We start from the raw sequence: 21,552 nt of genomic DNA, 5'->3' as shown, positions 1-21,552 counted from the left end.
ACCGGTTGTAAAGGGACTGACTCGCCCTTATCAGGGGGTCCGGTACCCAATACTTCCGGAGCACCCCCCACAGGATTCCCCGAGGGACACGGTTGAACGCCTTTTCCAAGTCCACAAAACACATGTAGACTGGTTGGGCGAACTCCCATGCACCCTCCAGGACCCTGCTAAGGGTGTAGAGCTGGTCCACTGTTCCGCGACCAGGACGAAAACCACACTGTTCCTCCTGAATCCGAGGTTCGACTATCCGACGGACCCTCCTCTCCAGAACCCCCGAATAGACTTTTCCAGGGAGGCTGAGGAGTGTGATCCCTCTGTAGTTGGAACACACCCTCCGGTCCCCCTTCTTAAAGAGGGGGACCACCACCCCGGTCTGCCAATCCAGAGGCACTGTCCCTGATGTCCATGCGATGTTGTAGAGACGTGTCAACTAAGACAGCCCTACAACATCCAGAGCCTTGAGGAACTCCGGGCGTATCTCATCCACCCCCGGGGCCCTGCCACCAAGGAGTTTTTTGACCACCTCGGTGACCTCAGTCCCAGAGATGGGGGAGCCCACCTCCGAGTCCCCAGGCTCTGCTTCCTCATTGGAAGGCATGTTATTGGGATTGAGGAGGTCTTCGAAGTACCCCCCCCCACCGACCCACAACGTCCCGAGTCGAGGTCAGCAGCGCACCATCCCCACCATATACAGTGTTGACACTGCACTGCTTCCCCCTCCTGAGACGCCGGATGGTGGACCAGAATCTCCTCGAAGCTGTCCGAAAGTCGTTCTCCATGGCCTCCCCAAACTCCTCCCATGCCCGAGTTTTTGCCTCAGCAACCACTGAAGCTGCATTCCGCTTGGCCTGCCGGTACCTATTAGCTGCCTCCAGAGTCCCACAGGACAAAAGGGACCGGTAGGACTCCTTCTTCAGCTTGACGGCATCCCTCACCGCCAGTGTCCACCAACGGGTTCGGGGATTGCCGCCACGACAGGCACCGACCACCTTATGGCCACAGCTCCGGTCAGCCACCTCAACAATAGAGGCACGGAACATGGCCCATTCGGACTCAATGTCCCCCACCTTCCTCGGGACATGGTCAAAGTTTTGCCAGAGGTGGGAGTTGAAGCTACTTCTGAAAGGGGGCTCTGCCAGACGTTCCCAGCAGACCCTCACAACACATTTGGGCCTACCAGGCCTGACCGGCATCCTCCCCCACCATCGAAGCCAACTCACCACCAGGTGGTGATCAGTTGATAGCTCCACCCCTCTCTTCACCCGAGTGTCCAAGACATGCGGCCGCAAGTCCGACGACACGACCACAAAGTCGATCATCGAACTGAGGCCTAGGGTGTCCTGGTGCCAAGTGCACATATGAAGACCCCTATGCTTGAACATGGTGTTCGTTATGGACAATCCGTGACAAGCACAGAAGTCCAATAACAAAACACCACTCGGGTTCAGATCGGGGGGGGCCATTCCTCCCAATCACGCCCTTCCAGGTCTCACTGTCATTGCCCACGTGAGCATTGAAGTCTCCCAGCAGTACGAGGGAGTCCCCAGATGGTATGCCCTCTAGCACCGCCTCCAGGGACTCCAAAAAGGGTGGGTACTCCGAACTGCTGTTCGGCGCATACACACAAACAACAGTTAGGACACGTCCCCCCACCCGAAGGCGGAGGGTGTCTACCCTCTCGTCTACCGGAGTAAACCCCAATGAACATTCTCCATTACTGTTTTCCTTTCTTTCACATCTCAAATATGTGCATTTCAGGTTAACTGTATCTGTGAAGTGACCTGGGATGAGTTAAAGTAAGTGAACATTCAATACAATAGTTGGGAAGACTATCCATGGCTTGTTTCCAGCTTTTTGGTTTTGGGACACTCTGACTCCAATTTTGCACATGTTTTGTAGTTTTACTTTGATTTTGAGGTTATAATAAATTTTTATTGTTGCTTTATTACCTTTTCCTGCCACTGAGTTTTTGACCACAGGCACTGCCATTTGGGGTGTTTGGTTATGGCCTTTGTAATCTAATTGTTAGTAATGACACCATGGTGCTAACACTTAGTGGCTGGAAGTTAATGTGATGTCACCTCAGCCACTGGTATGTAAGATGGCGGCACGCTAACAGTACCATCCAAGTTTGTGAATACTGTTAAATTCAAATAACATCCCATTCAGAATCAGATTGACTAGGGAGTTAGGGTGCATGGTTGTTCTTTAACTTTTATTTTTAGATAGATAGATAGATAGATAGATAGATAGATAGATAGATAGATAGATAGATAGATAGATAGATAGATAGATAGATAGATAGATAGATAGATAGATAGATCATTTATTATGATAATCAACAAAGCCTCTCTTAAATACAAACCAGAATGACTAAATTGAAAGAAAAACTAAAAAGAAAGAAAACTTTTGACTTTCACCAAATATAAAAAGTGCAGTCCCAGTCCCAATGAGGCATTATGCAGGTGTATTGCTGTTTGTAAAAAGGAGCCCCAGTAGTGTTTCTTGACACACTTCTGCTAAATAATTGGTTGGCTGAAAGTCCTCAGTGTTGGTGTGTCAGAGAGAGGATGTGCAGCATTGTTCATGATGGCACTCAGTTCTGATTTAATTCTCTCCTTTGCTACGACCTCCAGAGGGTCCACAGTGTGTCCTATAAGTGAGCTTTTCTTAATCTTTAATTAGTTTGTTGATTCATTAGTCCTCTTTGAAATGATGTTACTGGCCCAGTATACAGCATAGAAAATCACACTGGCCATCGCAGAGTTGTAGAGCGTGTAAATGTATGCATATTAGGATTTGGCATCATGGTTTAACTGATTTTTCTAGCATTTTCGTTCTGATCTACAGTGGTGTGAAAAACTATTTGCCCCCTTCCTGATTTCTTATTCTTTTGCATGTTTGTCACACAAAATGTTTCTGATCATCAAACACATTTAACCATTAGTCAAATATAACACAAGTAAACACAAAATGCAGTTTTTAAATGATGGTTTTTATTATTTAGGGAGAAAAAAAAATCCAAACCTACATGGCCCTGTGTGAAAAAGTAATTGCCCCCTGGTTAAAATATAACCTAACTGTGGTGTATCAGACCTGAGTTCAATTTCCGTAGCCACCCCCAGGCCTGATTACTGCCACACCTGTTTCAATCAAGAAATCACTTAAATAGGAGCTGCCTGACACAGAGAAGTAGACCAAAAGCACCTCAAAAGCTAGACATCATGCCAAGATCCAAAGAAATTCAGGAACAAATGAGAACAGAAGTAATTGAGATCTATCAGTCTGGTAAAGGTTATAAAGCCATTTCTAAAGCTTTGGGACTCCAGCGAACCACAGTGAGAGCCATTATCCACAAATGGCAAAAACATGGAACAGTGGTGAACCTTCCCAGGAGTGGTCGGCCGACCAAAATTACCCCAAGAGCGCACAGACGACTCATCCGAGAGGTCACAAAAGACCCCAGGACAACGTTTAAAGAACTGCAGGCCTCACTTGCCTCAATTAAGGTCAGTGTTCACGACTCCACCATAAGAAAGAGACTGGGCAAAAACGGCCTGCATGGCAGATTTCCAAGACACAAACCACTGTTAAGCAAAAAGAGCATTAGGGCTCGTCTCAATTTTGCTAAGAAACATCTCAATGATTGCCAAGACTTTTGGGAAAATACCTTGTGGACTGATGAGACAAAAGTTGAACTTTTTGGAAGGCAAATGTCCCGTTACATCTGGCGTAAAAGGAACACAGCATTTCAGAAAAAGAACATCATACCAACAGTAAAATATGGTGGTGGTAGTGTGATGGTCTGGGGTTGTTTTGCTGCTTCAGGACCTGGAAGGCTTGCTGTGATAGATGGAACCATGAATTCTACTGTCTACCAAAAAATCCTGAAGGAGAATGTCCGGCCATCTGTTCGTCAACTCAAGCTGAAGCGATCTTGGGTGCTGCAACAGGACAATGACCCAAAACACACCAGCAAATCCACCTCTGAATGGCTGAAGAAAAACAAAATGAAGACTTTGGAGTGGCCTAGTCAAAGTCCTGACCTGAATCCAATTGAGATGCTATGGCATGACCTTAAAAAGGCGGTTCATGCTAGAAAACCCTCAAATGAAGCTGAATTACAACAATTTTGCAAAGATGAGTGGGCCAAAATTCCTCCAGAGCGCTGTAACAGACTCATTGCAAGTTATCGCAAACGCTTGATTGCAGTTATTGCTGCTAAGGGTGGCCAGTTATTAGGTTCAGGGGGCAATTACTTTTTCACACAGGGCCATGTAGGTTTGGATTTTTTTTTTCTCCCTAAATAATAAAAACCACCATTTACAAACTGCATTTTGTGTTTACTTGTGTTATATTTGACTAATGGTTAAATGTGTTTGATGATCAGAAACATTTTGTGTGACAAACATGCAAAAGAATAAGAAATCAGGAAGGGGGCAAATAGTTTTTCACACCACTGTATTGCTTGCAAATGTGTTCTCTTTTTTGCCTCCTGGTTCAACACGCTTTTAAAGTTCGGCCTGCCAGATTTTTCTACCTTGGAAGAACAGCAGGTATCCAAACCCTTAAATTGGAGATTACAGACTCTGAATGAGCATGGATGGATACATGGACTGAATGTGTCAGGCCTCCAAGAATAAATCAAAGGCGTTCACTTACAGGGTGAACTGAAAATCGCTAAAGACTTTGTTTGAAGAGGATTCACTAATGTCAAGTGTACAATTACAGACACTTGGTTTAGGCAAGCAATGACGTAGTTAAAAAAAAAAATAGAAAAAAAAACGCAAGAAGATTGTAGCACGTAGCAGGCAGACAAGGAGCTATGCAAACAATTGTAGTCATGGCACAAGAGCCAAGATTCAACAATACAAAAGACTAAGCAAATATAAAAAAGAGAGATTGACCCATGAGAGGTCACTGAGAAGCTATTAAACTCAAATGGACTCACGTGATGCCTTTGTCTGACAAAAGCAAACAAGAGGCAGGACTGTTAGCTTGGCCAAGGATAAGATGTGACAGCATGTACAAATAGATTCCTATGCCTTCATCAGCCATTCATTTATTCAGTGTGTTGGAGTAACAATAAAATAAGAACACTTGAATTAAGTACCAAATGTAAGAAATAAAATGAGTGAGGGTTCCGATGGGCATGTCAGCTGAGGGCACATGGAGGACTGTTTTGCATTTATACATATGGCATTATGTAGAGACCTGACTATTATGTTAAACTGTTCTACAATGTAAGTTAGTGAATACTCACTTAAATAAAAATAAATTATGGGGCTTATGTGGTACCACAATGATGCCTCAATGAAAAGATGAACCAGTTTTGTGCACTTTATATATCCTTTCTGTGACAGCAGTACTTTTTTTAGCTTCTAAGCCCCCAATCTTACAAAGGAGACCTGGGTCACTTCTCGATCAAATAATACTGTATTTTGTAAAAGCTTTAAAGATCTTCTGTATGACATCTCACAGGAGTGAAAATGCTAAGTTTAAGTTTTGTGGAGTACTTTCTTTCAGTAAGGATGCTATGTCTTCTGTGAAACTTTGAAGGATTTCTCTTGAGGCCAGAAATATGTTAGTATGCAAAGATGAAGACAAAATACACGTTTGTCACTTGAAATACATCTGCGCCAAAAACCTCTGGAGTGCAGTGGTGGAATTTCTTCACAAGCTAGGCAAACTTGCTAGGCTAAACATCTTAATTTCAAAAGCACTGCAGTCCTTTAGAATTCTTATAATGTTCTATGTGAGAATATTGCTTCTTTGTTAACGTGGCATACAAGCAGCAAGTCTCCCCATTGGCTTTGCTCAGCATTTGATTTGCTTTATCAAGCATGGCGGTGATGTTTAAAAAAAACTCTAAGTTTAGCTACCATTGAAATCTCTCATCTATATTAGCTGTGCTGCAGTTCTGGGAATAATAGACATCTGATTTTGGTTTAGCTTGTTATTGTTCACTGATAAATAAATCATCTAATCTCTTCCTGTCCTGAATTTCTTACTATCTGATGCTTTTCTATGTTTGCAACAAGGCAATTGAGTCACTGGCTGCTTCCATTGGCCTGTTAGTTTCAAAATGTATCACTTATACTTACAAATCTTTGGTTCGAGACCAGTACTGGAGACATAAAGACTATTTTAATGCTCATCTAATTTTTATAAAATTGATTTGACACTGGGGATTTATTCAAAGAGTTTGCACTTCCAGTATGCCTGTTCTGTATGCCTAAAAGTGAGTACTACAATTTTGGACAACATTTTCCTCATAAAATTCACGTTCAAAAAAGGATCCCTGGAAATTTTATAGGAGTTTCAAAGGTTCTGTCAATTCACACACATTTCTGACAGAACAGAGTGAGACAGAGAGAGCAGGAACAATGAAGAGGACATCAAGAACCAACCCAATTCTCAAGCGCTGCTTTCTTTCTAAAGGAGTACCAGACAAGGATGGTATGGTCTGGGCAGAGGCTAAACTGGCCATTCAAATATTGCAATGCGTTTTATATATTTAGAGTTTTTTAATTCTGAAATTTAACTTTATTTTCAATTTTATTTTTATCGCATTTTGTTTTCAATGTTTTTGCAATGCATTTTGGATATGTCACATGATTGTAATTAGTTGTGGTAAGTTGTTAGTTTTATTTTCAAGTAGGCCCTGGCATTAGGATTGGTTTTGACTTTCATTTTGCCCTTTCACTCCTGGGTGCTTGGTGTTTTTGATCTCCTTGTTTTGACCTCTGCCTTTCCTGACTATGCTCACATGGCGTTTTTCATTTTGTGGATTTATTTCTGTCTCACGATAATCCTTGGTCACTCTCACATACCTTAATATCAGACATCAGTCTTCGTTTCAGCAGCTCAAAAATAAACAGGAAGATAATGGCCACACCAGATCACAGTCAAATAAGAGCGTCATTGTTAGAAGAGTCATATCACTCCAGTGATCATGCCCACTTTCAATGTGTCAACCACGGGGCATGTGCAGTTTCTGTTTCACCGCTCCCACCACATGCATTTTCATTAAGGACAAACCTCCCATTTTTAGTTCTGTGGTTAAAATAATTATTGATCATTTAATAAAATTTTCCATCTCATTCATAATATGAAAAAGGCTCCTGACTTTCACTATCTGATCACTTGTTATAACTTTCAAGTCAAGTCTTCATTGTATTTTCTAATATAAGTATTTTTTTTAGATTTTTGGTTATACTTTTAATAGGGTTGATCAGTGAAATTCACTGCATTTTTTGCAGAAAATATGCTGTGTTCACCAGTGACCTTTTCACAGAATATTTTCCTGAAGAATCGCTGTGTGGCCAGCTTAGACAAACTCTTTTTTCCCAGCACCTCATGATGTTCTTCCAGGATAGCGTGATATCACAAAGCTTTAGCAGCCAATGTTGGATGGGACAGTACTCCCGCTGAATCTAGTAGTAAGCTAAAAATTAGTGTAAAATCTGCGAATACATGTAAAAACAAAATGCGCATGTAGAAGTAAACCGGAAATGTGTTGGTATAGTCGTGTCTTGAAGGTAATTTTTTTGTGTAGACTTACAGTACATATGACATGTGTGTAAAAATGTGAGACTGCTCCTGTATTAGTATTACCCAGAGTGCTGTGCAGTCGAAGCAACCAGGAAAGAGTGAAGAACCCCAAAAGACTCTAGCTGCAGACCTCCAGAGTTCTGCTCCATTTAGGAGGTTATCACTTTATATTATACGTTACATTATAGTTAAGATTAGGGTTGGGTGAGGGTTATCTGACTCAAGTCAAGTAAACCAAGTGACAGAAACCTGGAATGCAATTGGCTGTCTAGCAAGAGCTACTGAATCACAGAGCTGCAGAGTATCACAGTATGTGAATTTCCACTTGGGGATTAATAAAGTATCTATCTATCTATCTATCTATCTATCTATCTATCTATCTATCTATCTATCTATCTATCTATCTATCTATCTATCTATCTATCTATCTATCTATCTATCTGTCTGTCTGTCTGTCTATCTATCTATCTATCTATCTATCTATCTATCTATCTATCTATCTATCTATCTATCTATCTATCTATCTATCTATCTATCTATCTAGGTCTGCAGCTGGACCTATCTCAAGAATCCACATGCTTTACTGTTGCACATACTTGGAAGTGAACAAAAAAAAATTAAAATAGAACAAACTGTGCTTTTAGGTTCCAGAATGATGAATCCCTGCTATCAGATCTGTTGGTTGGTGCATGCCCAACTGAATTTGGGTTAGAAATTTTACTATCATGACATTTAATTCTATTAATTTTATTTCAGGTGGCATAGGGATTAGTACTGATGTCTCACAACTCAGGTCACATTTTTAGCCACATTAATAGGTCTGGCATAGATGTCAGATGCTTCCCTAACTCTCAGGGACACATAAAAGACCATTGTACCATTATAATCCACTCAAAACTAGTAAAATGCCTCCTTCTCCATTGTCGTTAATGCATTTCGCTGAGTTCTGTGAAGTTCCTGAATATTTCCATTATTTCACCAAACTCAAGGTGAAGCAAATTTAGCAAGATTCTCTCACCAATATGTTTTGCCTACTTAATGAGTCTTTTTTTAATGGTGACACAAGGCTTATTGCTATCAGGACCTAAATTGTTCCAAATGAAAAACAATAAAAAGCAGCACTACTTTCATTTTGACACACTAGGGATCTGCCTATTAGAACTGTAGAAAAAAAGTACTCTCAAAATAAAAAAAAAATGCTCTAAAGACAATCCACAAACTGAGAAAGCAATGTTCTAAAAACCAGCAAGGAAAAGTGTCATACAGATGGGGTCTGACTCTCCTAACTAGATACAATGTGTTGCCTTATTTTCTGGAAATAAGTGCCCAAAGGTCACAGTTGCACTCATTTACTGTCTAGTGCTTGCAGTTACACCAGTAGAGCAATGATGTCATAATGATGTGAACATATAACACAGAAAATGATACACTATTAAAATAATGAGAAATATATTATTCCGACTGTGGAACTTGACAATTTTTTGCACAGCCACTCTCTAGGCTGGGTTGCTCATGACTGCCAGAGATTAGAAGGCAAATCTGTTTTGAGCAGAGCAGAGCTTAGAGTGAAGTGATATCATATCTAAATCAGACCACTGGGCTAAATCTGACCACCTTTTTCAGAAGTCAAAGTCTGTAATGTCCTCCTATGGTTACAACAGAGTAGTAATTTGATCCAGTAAGTTAAACAAGCAATATTATGTCTACATGGACTTAATATGCAGCACATATCTAGAATGAATCATTGAATTCTATGGAAGACCAGCTACTCCCTATAACTCTATTCACTTGTCCACAAAAAATATTTCCCTGTAGTTACATTGTGATGAGTAAATGTACATTTGTAATTCTGAAATGATGTATGTCTCGGCATGGTTTTGGTTCCAAATCGTAATGATGTCATCCCAATTTAGTGCCCGGTAGGGAAACTTCCCCTTGATTTTTTTTTATTCTGGATAGTAAGGGTATTTTTGATCCAGAGGCAATAGTTTTGGAAGTGACAATTTCTCATTGGTATTTTAAGACTTAATTTGCACTCATGCTCTAAGTTTATTACTTTGAACCCATTTTTGTCATCAGAGGTAGTATTTACCTGTGAACCTTCTCAGCCTGTATTTCAGAATATTTCACAGTGGCCAATTTGTGGTGTCCTTGAGATGGCCTTTTTTTCATTAGGGCTTTGGCCAAATGTGCCTTTTCAGCATTATAACCTGACAAAAGCAGAAATATATGCAATTTTTATGTTGTCATGTTTTTTTTGGAATTCTTGCTCATCTGCTGCTCTTGGGAGAGAGCTTTTATGTATTTTGAAGAAATACCTTTAAAAGGAAATTCCATTATATTTAAACTTAAGATGTGCACATATTTATTTGTTTAACTATAACAAGCACCCACAGTTTTTGGTTGGTCATGCCCACAAAAATGTATTTCATCTTTAAGGATGTATTATATAAACCTAGACAAACAACTCAGGGTTGTAGGTTGTGCCAGCAAGGCAAAAACCAACCCTGTCCTCATGATGCACTCCTTGTGTTACCAGCCACGTAGAACTGATTGAGTTCTTTGTGTTAGTGAACAGCCCTGGGGTCTCATTTTGATGACAGCATCAAGTCACATGGAGATTTTGTTGCGTGGATAGGTAGGTCATCCAGTCAGCCCTGAGCTTCATCTGCTTCTCAGGCCTTTTATACAGTTGGCGGAACACATGGAAAAACAGTCCTTGAAACCACTTTTTTATACAGTAATCCCTCACCTATCGCGGGGTTACGTTCCAGAGCCCCCCGCGATAGGTGAGAATCCGCGAAGTAGCGACCTATATTTATTTTATTACTTATACATATTTTAAGGCTTTATAAACCCTTCCCACACTCTTATAAACCTTTCTCACTCTCTTGTTAACCTTTCCCACGCTCTTATAAACACTTCCTGTGCTCTTAAACAATTTCTACATTCTTAAACACCTCAGACCAACACTGCACGCAGCGATCAGACGTCTGTGTCTGCACTCGCTTTGTGAAGGGGGGCAGCTGAACTCACGCTGAGCAGAAATGGACTTTGTGCTGCTTCTGCCAAAATGCCTGCTTGTCGCTCTGCGCGAGGAGTGTGTGTGTGTGTGTGGTTGTGTGAGAGCTGAACGCACCTTCGCTCAAACCCCCCCTCCCCGGAAGTGCAGTACGCTCCTGCCACTTCGCATTGTCAAGGGGGTGGGGAGCTGAATGAACGCTAAGGAGAAGTGGACTTTGTGCTGGCTTTGTGCTGGTTGTCGCTCTGCGTGTCAATAATTTAAAAGCCTGTATATCACCAATTTTCCTGTCTCACTGTCTTGTCTTGCGTGAAGTTAAAATGTTTTATAATAGTGAGATGTTACTCATATCCTTAGCCCGACATCCACATATCATATGTGTTAACAAAGTGTGTTTTATAAGTTTACATGTGTTTAAAGCATGTGGGATGGGTATTTTAAGGCTTAAACTAAAAAAATGTTTATTTATATGGTCTTTCTATATCGCAGATTTTCTCCTGTTGCTGAATGGTCTGGAACATAACTTCCGCAATAGGCGGGCAATCACTTGTATTTAAAAACCCGCGAAGTCGTGAATCCGCGAAAAGTGAACCGCGAAGTAGCGAGGGATTACTGTATTCTAAAAGAGATACATTTCAGATAAATACTATTAAGGAGAGAATTTCAAAGTACTTTTGATGTGTGGGGTTTCTGGGACATTACCAGACTGCTTATTCCACTCTCTGTTTTCCTGCCTTATATGTAGTGCTTGAAGTCACCTTGTAAAACCCTTTGTAGAAAAATCTTACATCTGCTATGGGATGTGTGTTGTTAACGTAATGTTGTCACTCATTGGTTAATTGAAAGGGGGCTATCTCACACCCATGTTATTGGAGCAGCTGCCTGGAAAGAGTCCTTCTTTATTTATGAGCTACTTATGTTTGCAAATTTCTTCTAACGTTAGAACATTTTTCTTTTGGTTTTGCTAATTTTATTTGGAAGTTTGGAAAGTGTAGAATCTGTTTTTATTTTAGTTTTTCACTTTCATTTTGTTATGTTCTTACATATATTGGTAGCAGATTTTGTTTTTTTCCCAATGCTAATGAACAGTCTTAGACTCTTGTAAGTCCATAATAACCTGGGGCCTCATGTGTAAATAGTGTGTACGCACAAAAATGTTGTGTAAGCCCGTTTCCATGCTCAAACCGCGATGTATAAAACCTAAACTTGGTGTAAAGCCACGCACATTTTCACACTAGCTAAAACCCTGATGTACGCAAGTTCTCCGCTCGGTTTTGCAAACTGGTGGCACCCAGCGTCAAAGCAGAGCTTTTGTTTCAGTGTGGTTTCCCTTTCTTTTTTAGATGCACATTCCTGACGCGGCTTTATAAATACACTGAAATTAACCGCATATTGTTTATTAGTTTAAGGCATCTGATTGTAATTAAACTGTAACAATGTAATGGTCCACGGAATGGCCAAACTATTCCAAATACCATAGCTGCTTTACCGTTGTTACTCTCACTGCACCTTCTTCTTCTTCTTTCAGCTGCTCCGGTTAAGGGTTGCCACAGCGGATCATCTTTTTCCATATCACACTCAGAATATTTATATCACTGTATCTGAGTATGGAATCACAGCTCTACAGCCACTGATTGGAAAGAGAATTATCGGTATACAGCATCAAGCACACTCTGCCTCAGCCATGCTGTCTATTGAACTGCTCTCATACAGCAAATGCTTCAGAGCCTTTCCTGTACTGATATCGTGGTTCAGAAACAGTTATATCCCAAGAACTATAAACACACCCAATCAGTCCATCAAGTGCTCCTTGTAGAACTGTTTTTACTTATAAGTACAATTACCTCGCTGTAAACTTGCGATACAGTTATAATATTGCACAACCTGAGCCACTTTATGAAGCGCGTAATTACATATGATGACGATATCATTTTTAAGATGAAATGCAGCAAAATAGGTTTATTACATTATAAAGATAAAATGTTAACATCATTTAAATAATCTATATTGTTAATAATTAAACATGTGAGGACACGGTGCCACATCGCTATGCGAGCAGCTGGCGCCCAGTTCAGGGATTGTTCCTGCCTTGCGCTGTATTCTTACTGGTGCTGGCGCGACACTGGAAGAATAGATGGTTGGAATAATTAAACATGTACTGCGAAGATATTTCAATATTCCTTAAAAGTTTTGAAGAATTGGCGTTCTAAGTTTACAGATAGCTTAACGTCTATTACAGAGCTGATAGTGTGGCAATTGGTTACTTGGAGAAAGAAAAGGAAGGACAGGAATTGGAAGTTAGTACATTTGAAAGAGATGCTCCTGCAATAAATCATTTCATCGAAGGTTGCGCATGGAACAATCACTGTGCCACCATGTTCCCATGTTTAATAACATGCTTTAACTTCTATCATCATGAGAATGATATCAAGTATACATCTCAGTATTTAAATTATTCAGAGAGCTCTAATATCACGAATATAATGGATTCTGCATCCAGTCAGATGAAGAGAAAGCCCATTTAAGAAGCACGTTGTAATTCACACACATAGAACACATAGAAGAACACATATAAAACAAAGCATTTAACATGCTACTTTAGTTATGATGGGATTTGGGAAACTAGTAAATTAAACGATTTAAAGATGAAGTTTATGATGTTCTACTTTAATGACAAAATAAACTACGTCATTACAGTGGAAATTTCGAGAGTAAAGTTGACATTTCAAGCTTTTTTCTCACTGTGTCCCTGTTTTTTTTCTTTTCTCTGTACCCTGATAAGCTTTCATATGACTTTCAGACTGTGGGCTACGACTCGCCTTTTCACAGCGACTTTGATATCTGACAACTTCTTTTTTATTTCGGTCACTGTGCGACTTTGTGAACTTGAGTTTTCGAGTTTCTACGAAACTCTATGTCACTCGATCAACTTCCTTTTGTTGTTTATACCACTGTTTAAACCAACAAATAGTACGTTTTTCCTTGCCTCCACTTGGTATTCGCTGAAATTCTTCTATAAAGAGTTTAAGGGCTCTTTATATTGATTTGCATATTCTAGGAGGAGTTGGGGAGTGGCAGCAGGCACGGCACATGCGTTACTTTTCACGCTGACCGGGATTTATGGAGTGGAAGAATGTGGAAGTTGGCAAATGCACAGAATGCATCTGGATTTTTTTATTCATACGCACATTTCCACTTTTGTCCTTACACCATGTTTAAGTGTGAATTCTATTATTGGCGTTATGCATGAGGTCCCTGATGTTTCTCACCAGGAGTTGGCAAAGATTGCACCATCTTCTACATCAACGAGTATTACCTTAGTGATTTCTGTTTAATCCTTAAGGACTTTAGTTAAATAGCTGTATGTCAAGTCACTTCTGTTTAACTAATGATTAAATTTGTTTGTAAAGGAAGAAACAAATGGAGCTCCCCATGCATAATCAAAAACAAGCTCTGAGTTCATAAATGTAAATTAGGAGTGTGAGATGTGCTTCAAGCCATTAATAAGTTGAAGACTAATAAAACCTCCAGACCTGATGGGATTTTACCAAATTTGTTGAAAGAAATGAGAGCCATAGTGTATAAACATATTTGAGCAGTCAAATGAGAAGAGATAAGTACCAGAGGACTGGAAAATTGCAAATATGACTCCAAAAAGGGGCGGCACGGTGGCGCAGTGGGTAGCGCTGCTGCCTCGCAGTTGGGACACCTGGGGACCTGGGTTCGATTCCCGGTTCCTCCCTGCGTGGAGTTTGCATGTTCTCCCCGTGTCTGCGTGGGTTTCCTCCGGGCGCTCCGGTTTCCTCCCACAGTCCAAAAACATGCAGGTTAGGTGGATTGGCAATTCTAAATTGGCCCTAGTGTGTGCTTGGTTGGTGGGTGTGTTTGTGTGTGTTCTGCGGTGGGTTGGCACCCTGCCCAGGATTGTTTCCTGCCTTGTGCCCTGTGTTGGCTGGGATTGGCTCCAGCAGACCCCTGTGTTCGGATTCAGCGGGTTGGAAAATGGATGGATGGAGTACCTAAATGAAAATAATATACTAAATAACAGCCAGAATGAATTTATGAGAGGAAGATCTTGTCAAACCAGTCCTTTAGACTTTTTTTAACTATCAACTGAAATACTTGACAAAAGCAAAGCATACAACAGAATTTATTTAGACTTTTGAAAAGACTTTGATACAGATTAACTCTGAAATTCGAAGCTGTAGACATCAAAGGTAACCTTGGCCTATGCTGGGACTGTTACTTTTTCTGATGTATATTAATGACACAGATTTCAGTACAGTTAGTAAATTTGTAAAAATATTAGAAGAATGTTGAGGGGACAACAAAAACAAATCCAGACTTAGACAAGTTTCAGAACTGGGCAAAATCTTGGAAAATGCAGTTTAATGTAGGAATGTGCAAAGTACTACTTATAGGCAAAATGGAACGTCAATTAAAAATACAAGATGAGAGACACTGTCCTGAAGGAAGCAACCTCTGAACAGATTTAAGACAGAATATTTTCATCACTTAAGCAATACTCAGAAGCTGTTCAAACATAAATAAAATGTTAAGTTATATTGCAAAAACTGTTGAATATAAGCTGAAGTACATTATGATTAGACAATATAACACACTAGTGAGACTGCATCTGGAGTATTTTATGTAGCTCTGGTCACCACGGTACAATAAAGACATGGCAGTACTTGAAGCTGTGGAGAAGGGAGCAACCAAGTGCATCCCAGGACGTAAGTACATGTCAAGTCATTTCATGATACTAAGAAATTAATTCACTTATTCTAGTAGGACTGACTACAGGAATGTGGTGTTCACTGGATGTTAAAATTGTTTTTATACAGCCTTAGTTAATCCAAAATGCTGCTGCAAGAATTATTACAAGAGCAAGAAAATATGAACACACAAGTAGAGTTAAATCCTTACACAGGCGCCTGGTTAAGTTTAGGGCAGATTTCCAAATCCTCCTTTAAATATATAAAGCCTTAAATATCCAAGGCCCAGCTTATTTGTCTGAATTTATTATTACTATTAACCAGAATGCACATTAAGATCTCAAGATGCCGGTCTGCTTATGATTCCAAGGATTAATAAAATAACAGAGAGAGGTCGAGCTTTTTGTCACAGGGATCCCAAATCTGTGGAATGGCCTGCCTGCTACTATTAGAGATACCCCTTCAGTCTCAGCTTTTAAAACCCAGCTGAAGACTCACTACTTAAGTGTAGCATACCCTGACTATAGCTGCTGAATAGCTGTGCATACTGCATCTCTGTGATTAGTCATTAGTACTAAAATATAAGTAATATGATATTTATTTGTTACCAATTCTCTCCAATTTTGTTTCACTTATTGAGGCACTTGGTGCCACTACCCTACTGCCAGGTTGTTATCCTGCCTATGAAAAAGTCATCTCAAATAAAGGAGCACTGGAATCATTGGTTAGAAGGGTAACTTCATCAGATTGTCCGACCCAGCACTGACTTAGCTGTAGAACCAGTAAGCCCGCGATTCTCGAAAGAATCGCAAATCCAAAAATGGCAATCACTTTCTGTTCCCTCCGATATGTGGAGAGCTGCAACATCATGGAGGGTGGGTGCGTCCTGGGACATTTTTCATTTAATTAAATAAACATATTTGTACCAAAGCGGTTTCTTTTGGGGCTGTGCGCATCAGTGCGTCTGCCGTCCGTGCATAAATTAAACTGTTGTTTAGTAATATAGATGGCCAGTAGTGGGGATTCAGCTTGTTGGCCGAGATCTCCAGTAGTCTGAACAAATCTGAATCCTCATATGTGATATAATACTCTTGCATGTTACTTTTTACTTGTACTATTACTATTGTACTATTGTATTTCTGAGGGGGCAATAATAGATTGGCCATCTAGGTCTGTGAAGAGGATTACTTGTGTTCTGTTTTATGTATTGGTTTGTATTTACCTCATTTTTTGACACCCATTGCATACCCAACCTACCAAGAAAGGGGTCTCTCTCTGAGTTACCTTTCCCAATATTTCTTCCTTTATTCCCCTTCAAGGGTTTTTCGGAAGTTTTTTCTTGTCTTCTTTAGGAGTTAAGACTGGGGAGAAGTCAGAAAACAGGGCATGTTAAAGCCCATTGTGGCACTCCTTGTGTGATTTTGGGCTATACAAGAAATAAGTGGTTGTTGTTGTCATTGTTGTCGTACTGTGGCAGACTCAAATTAAACCTGTTTAGTCTTGAGCAGAGGAGACTGTGTGGGCACCTAACAATAGTCAGCAAAATTCCCAAAGGCATTGTTAAACTAGATCAGGCAGAATTCTTTTAACTTAACAGTGAATTATGTACTTGAGGAAAGCAGAGCCCCTGTCCAATTGCATCCCTTAGCTATTGTCAGTGTGTCACTAGTATTGACCGTTGTCACGCATTTGTGCATGAGAGACAACTTACGAGTTCACTTGATGGCAATTATCCACTTAATCAAGGGTTGGCATTGTTGCTTAATGCCTTCTGTCTTTCTCTCTCTGCAGAACGAATAATTGGCAGCCAGACCATCAATGACATTGCTTCCATCTTCTGTCCACCTGAACTCACCCTTCTCCTCTATGAAGCATTGAAAACCGGTTCCAAAACCAACTTCGAGCAATTGTTTTGCAACTCATATCTGAAGGAGACTAACTTGCATTTTCTTTGTTTCTCTTCAAATTTCAATGCTGAAATTACATGAGGATCACTTAGGTGCCCCAAACCTTCATGGCCTATTTGTATCTTTTCTACAGTGTATACACATGCTCTACTTGGGATTTTTATGTTTACACTTTTGTCATCCATATGTGTATTGGGATTGTCAGGATGGGTCTGATAAATTGACAACTACCATCACAGTGCAAGAGAGGGTGTGGCCACTGACGGTGTCTTCTGCTTTTCCCAAACATATGAGAAGTCACCAGGACATGAGGCCTAACCCCAACTCTAAAGGATGGTGTTGAACATGCCCTGTTTAGGCTGGAGTCCATAAAGCCAGGTGGCGAAGACCAGATGGGGTTTGTTGACTCCTGGATGCATTGAGAGCTCTTGAAACCAAGCCGAGTGTTGTAAAAGAACACACATACAGTAGCCAAGAGAGCAGGAGTATGTCTCAACTATACGAATTGATCATAAGGATGGGATAGGTATTCATCCTGTGCTTCTATTTCAATAAAGATTGAAAAGTCCTCTTCAAATATCTTTAAAAACAGTTTTTTTTTTTTTTCAGAAGGTGACTTTACACAATGTTCAGACCTGTTTTGTTCTGGTTCCATTTTGGGAAGAAAAGACAGATCCAAAGAAAACAGAACAGATCAAACCAGATACCTAATGTGAAAAGGCAAAATAGAAATTAGACATAGACATAGAATGTTACAAAGAGGGATCTTAATAAAACAAACAGCTTGTTAATAGAAGTGAGAACTCAGTGAATTTTACTAATGAAGAAAATAAAAGAAACGAAAGAGTCTTTCACAATATGATAACACAACAGCTCCCTGGAATATTATCATCTCTAGGTCTTGTAACTGGCATCTAACCTTCATTTGTGATTTCACATTTCCAAAGGCGTGACGCAGGATTTCAGTGAGATATGTAATAATTAGCATCTATCCATTATCCACTCATTCAAATGTAACAATTCATTATAGGGCTGTGGAAAGCGTTATTCCAACAGAATGAAGGTCAAGATGGTAACTGACTCTAGATGCAGCGTCAGTCTATACCAAGACAAACTGGCGAATTAACTCCCTCAATGCGTTTCAGTAGCATTTGAAGACCCTCTTGCTTGGTGAATTTCTGTCTATCTGCTGTTAAGGCTTGTAACCTATGAATTGTAACTACTTGTAACTTGCATTTTGTTTCAATCTCTTCACTTGTGGTCATCATGTAAATCTTGTCCTATAACACATTTTTCCTAAATAACCTCCCAGTCTGATATCTACTCAATTGTGTTGACTTTTTTTAAGTCGCTTTGGATAAAAGCATCTGCACACCAAATAAATGTAAACGTAAATGACAAAGATACCAGCACTCACCAATAGAAGGCCAGTTTGCAGTTAGTAATAAACCTAAAACATACTTCTTTAGATAAACTGGGAATTTCCATAGACGATGCAAGCTCCACACTAACAGAATAGTCAAAAACTAATCCCCTGGAGCTATAAGTCAGGAGCATTAAGCATTGCCTCACCTTAACAATGTCCCTTTGTCACAGGAGGCTGGGGTACAGACCCAGCCGGGACGCCTGGAAGGACCGGGAGGTGGCATTTACGGCCTCTGGGCCACAAGGGGGCAACTGCCCTGGATCTGGAGAGGAGCAAGGAGGCTCAAGCCTGTTGGGGCCTGTGGCCACCGCCAGGGGGCGCCCCGAACCTCATAGAGCCCAGGAAACATTCACTTCCACCACACCCGGGAAGATGGAAGAAGAGCCTTCCAGAGACACCCGGCATGCTTCTGGGTACAAGAACAGCACTTCCGCCACACCAGGAAGTGCTGCCGGAAGAGCATCATCAAGCACCTGGAGCATGTCCGGGTGAACATAAAAGGGGCCGCCTTCCTACAGTCTGGGAGCTAGAGTTGGGAGTGGGAGCAGGACGAAGCTCCCGTGGAGAAAGGAAAAGGCGGCCCATGAACAGTGTGAGAAAGGCCCGTAGTAGGAATGATTGGTGCTGGGAGCATTGTGTGCTGTGCGGGACTGTGTTAAATAAACGTGTGTTTTTTATAAAGATGTGGTCTCATTCTGGTGGTATCTGGGCATATCTCACACCTTATTGTGATTCCAGTTCTGTTTATGGTAAATGAATAATATTTCACATCTTCTCACCTACCAATGGATTTAGTAAGCTTTAAAATTGTACTAAAACTAACACTTTCTGAAGGAATCACATGATATGCAGGGGAACACTGCGTTGTTATGCTCTGGGCTGAGGAGATGACACTAGCCTCTGGGGGGAGGGGGGTTTCCCCCTGTTGCTATAGTGACAGTCAGCCTACACAAACCCTGTTTTGTAAAGGATAGAGAGCAAGCACTCAGTGGGAGCTGGGTGTCATCTAAAATCACATTCCATACTTTTTTCACCATGCATGCCAAAGAAGGAGTGAGAGAGCGAGAGAGAAACAGAAATAGTTTTTCTCTGGGTAATTCACACTAGGATGTAACAGTCGCTGTGAAGCTCCTTCTGTCCTGCTAACATGGAGAACACTGTTTATCAGAATGTGAAAATGCTGTGTTTTGTGCAAAATATACCAGTATATATTTTGAAGGCTTTAATTATTATATATAAAAGAGCAGTTCTTTCTTTCAGTCTGAAACACTTCCTGAATATCTGTAATGCGCTGTGTCTGAAATGTTTCCTAGATGTCTGCAATCCTTTTGTCCATTGCATCACAGAGTCTATGGCTGCACTGATCAGACAGCTGGCAACTCAATGCATAATATGAAGAGTTACAAGACCAATTACTTTGCAGCATCTCTGTTGCTTTCAGAATCTCAATAAGGGCTGCATAAAATTTAGTGATATTCTAGAATATTGATCAAAGTCACATTGTGTGTATTTGCAAACTTTTCAGGATTTTATTTGGCCGACAGTCCAAGTGTTAATCACAAATATTCTTTTGGCAAGGATTAGTTCTGGGAAGCCATTTAGATAAGCTCTTTCTTTCTCTTTTTTCTCGATTTTGATAGACATTTGTTTTTAACAAGTATTAACTGTTAATGTAAGATTAAATGTGATCTGACAAATGGCTTGTTGCTATGAATTTTTAAATTGATTTTTTAGGATGTACTCACACTAGCAGTTTGTTCCATGCCCGAGCACATTTGTCCGCATGTAAAGTATAGTTCGTTTGACTAGTGTGATCGCGCCGTGCTGGGCCAACTGTACCGTGCACTGGCCCGCTTGGAAGAGGTGGACCCGAGAACAGTTCAGTAGCATTTTGGAACAGCGTGATCGCTAAATATGCCCCAGTACGAAAAACAGACATGATGTCAGTGATGCAACAAGTCAGATCTCATTTCATGCAATACCATTTGAGTTAAAATCAGGTTTTTATTCTCACTTTACATATGATCGTGAATTGTAGTTGGCAAGAGAAGCTGCAAATTCTTCCCTTAACATAATTTGTCATCGTAAAAATCTTCTCGGACATGCAGCATGATTAACAGCAAAACGCTGCGCTGCACACTCAATGAATCTGTAAGAGGGAAGAGCATTATCCTGTTCTACATGACTCCAAAAAAAAACAAAAAATAAATAAAATAACTTTGACATGCATGCTGTCACACCGTGTTCAGATCTTGTTTTAGCTTTCCACAAAGTCACATGGTCATGACAAAAGTGGGCCCAGGCCCAGAATGTTAAAACACAGCATGAGTGCAGGCCAGTGGAAAAGTAGGGAGGGGTGATAATCGCGTTTGGGCACGGTACAGAACAAACGTGCCTAGTGTGAGTACACCTTAAATTGACAAAATACTGATGTCATTGCTAATCCAAGTGTTGGCTCATCTCAATTGTCTTTGTTGTCACAGAATAATCAGAGAGGATCTGAAGGCTACCTTACATTTACAACATCTGAGAATGTAAGAGATTCTAAGGATAGATTTAACATTCCCTTACGGAGCTAGGAGCACTGCAGTCACTATTTAAGGAAAATTCAAGGAATTCTATTACACCTTATTGGATGAAAGGGATGAAGATCCAGAGCAAGGATAAAGATAACATGGAAAGTTTTCAGATCTTGCCTACCTCCATATAAAGAGAAATGTTTGATCACTTTGAAATAATATGGATGAACTGTCACATTCCATGACACACCACAAAGAGCTAAGGTACTGTGGCATTTTGGGTATTGTAGAGAATCAGCTTAACATTCTTATTTCAAACACTATTTTAACACTGGGCAGGTTTCATCTGATATGAGCAGATGGAGTGGAAAAGCATGAGGAGGATGAGTGGACATCTATGTAAATGAAC

Source organism: Erpetoichthys calabaricus, chromosome 4 (genome assembly GCF_900747795.2).
Source record: "Erpetoichthys calabaricus chromosome 4, fErpCal1.3, whole genome shotgun sequence".
In the NCBI taxonomy this organism is placed as follows: Eukaryota; Metazoa; Chordata; class Cladistia; order Polypteriformes; family Polypteridae; genus Erpetoichthys; species Erpetoichthys calabaricus.
This window is presented reverse-complemented; position numbering follows the sequence as displayed.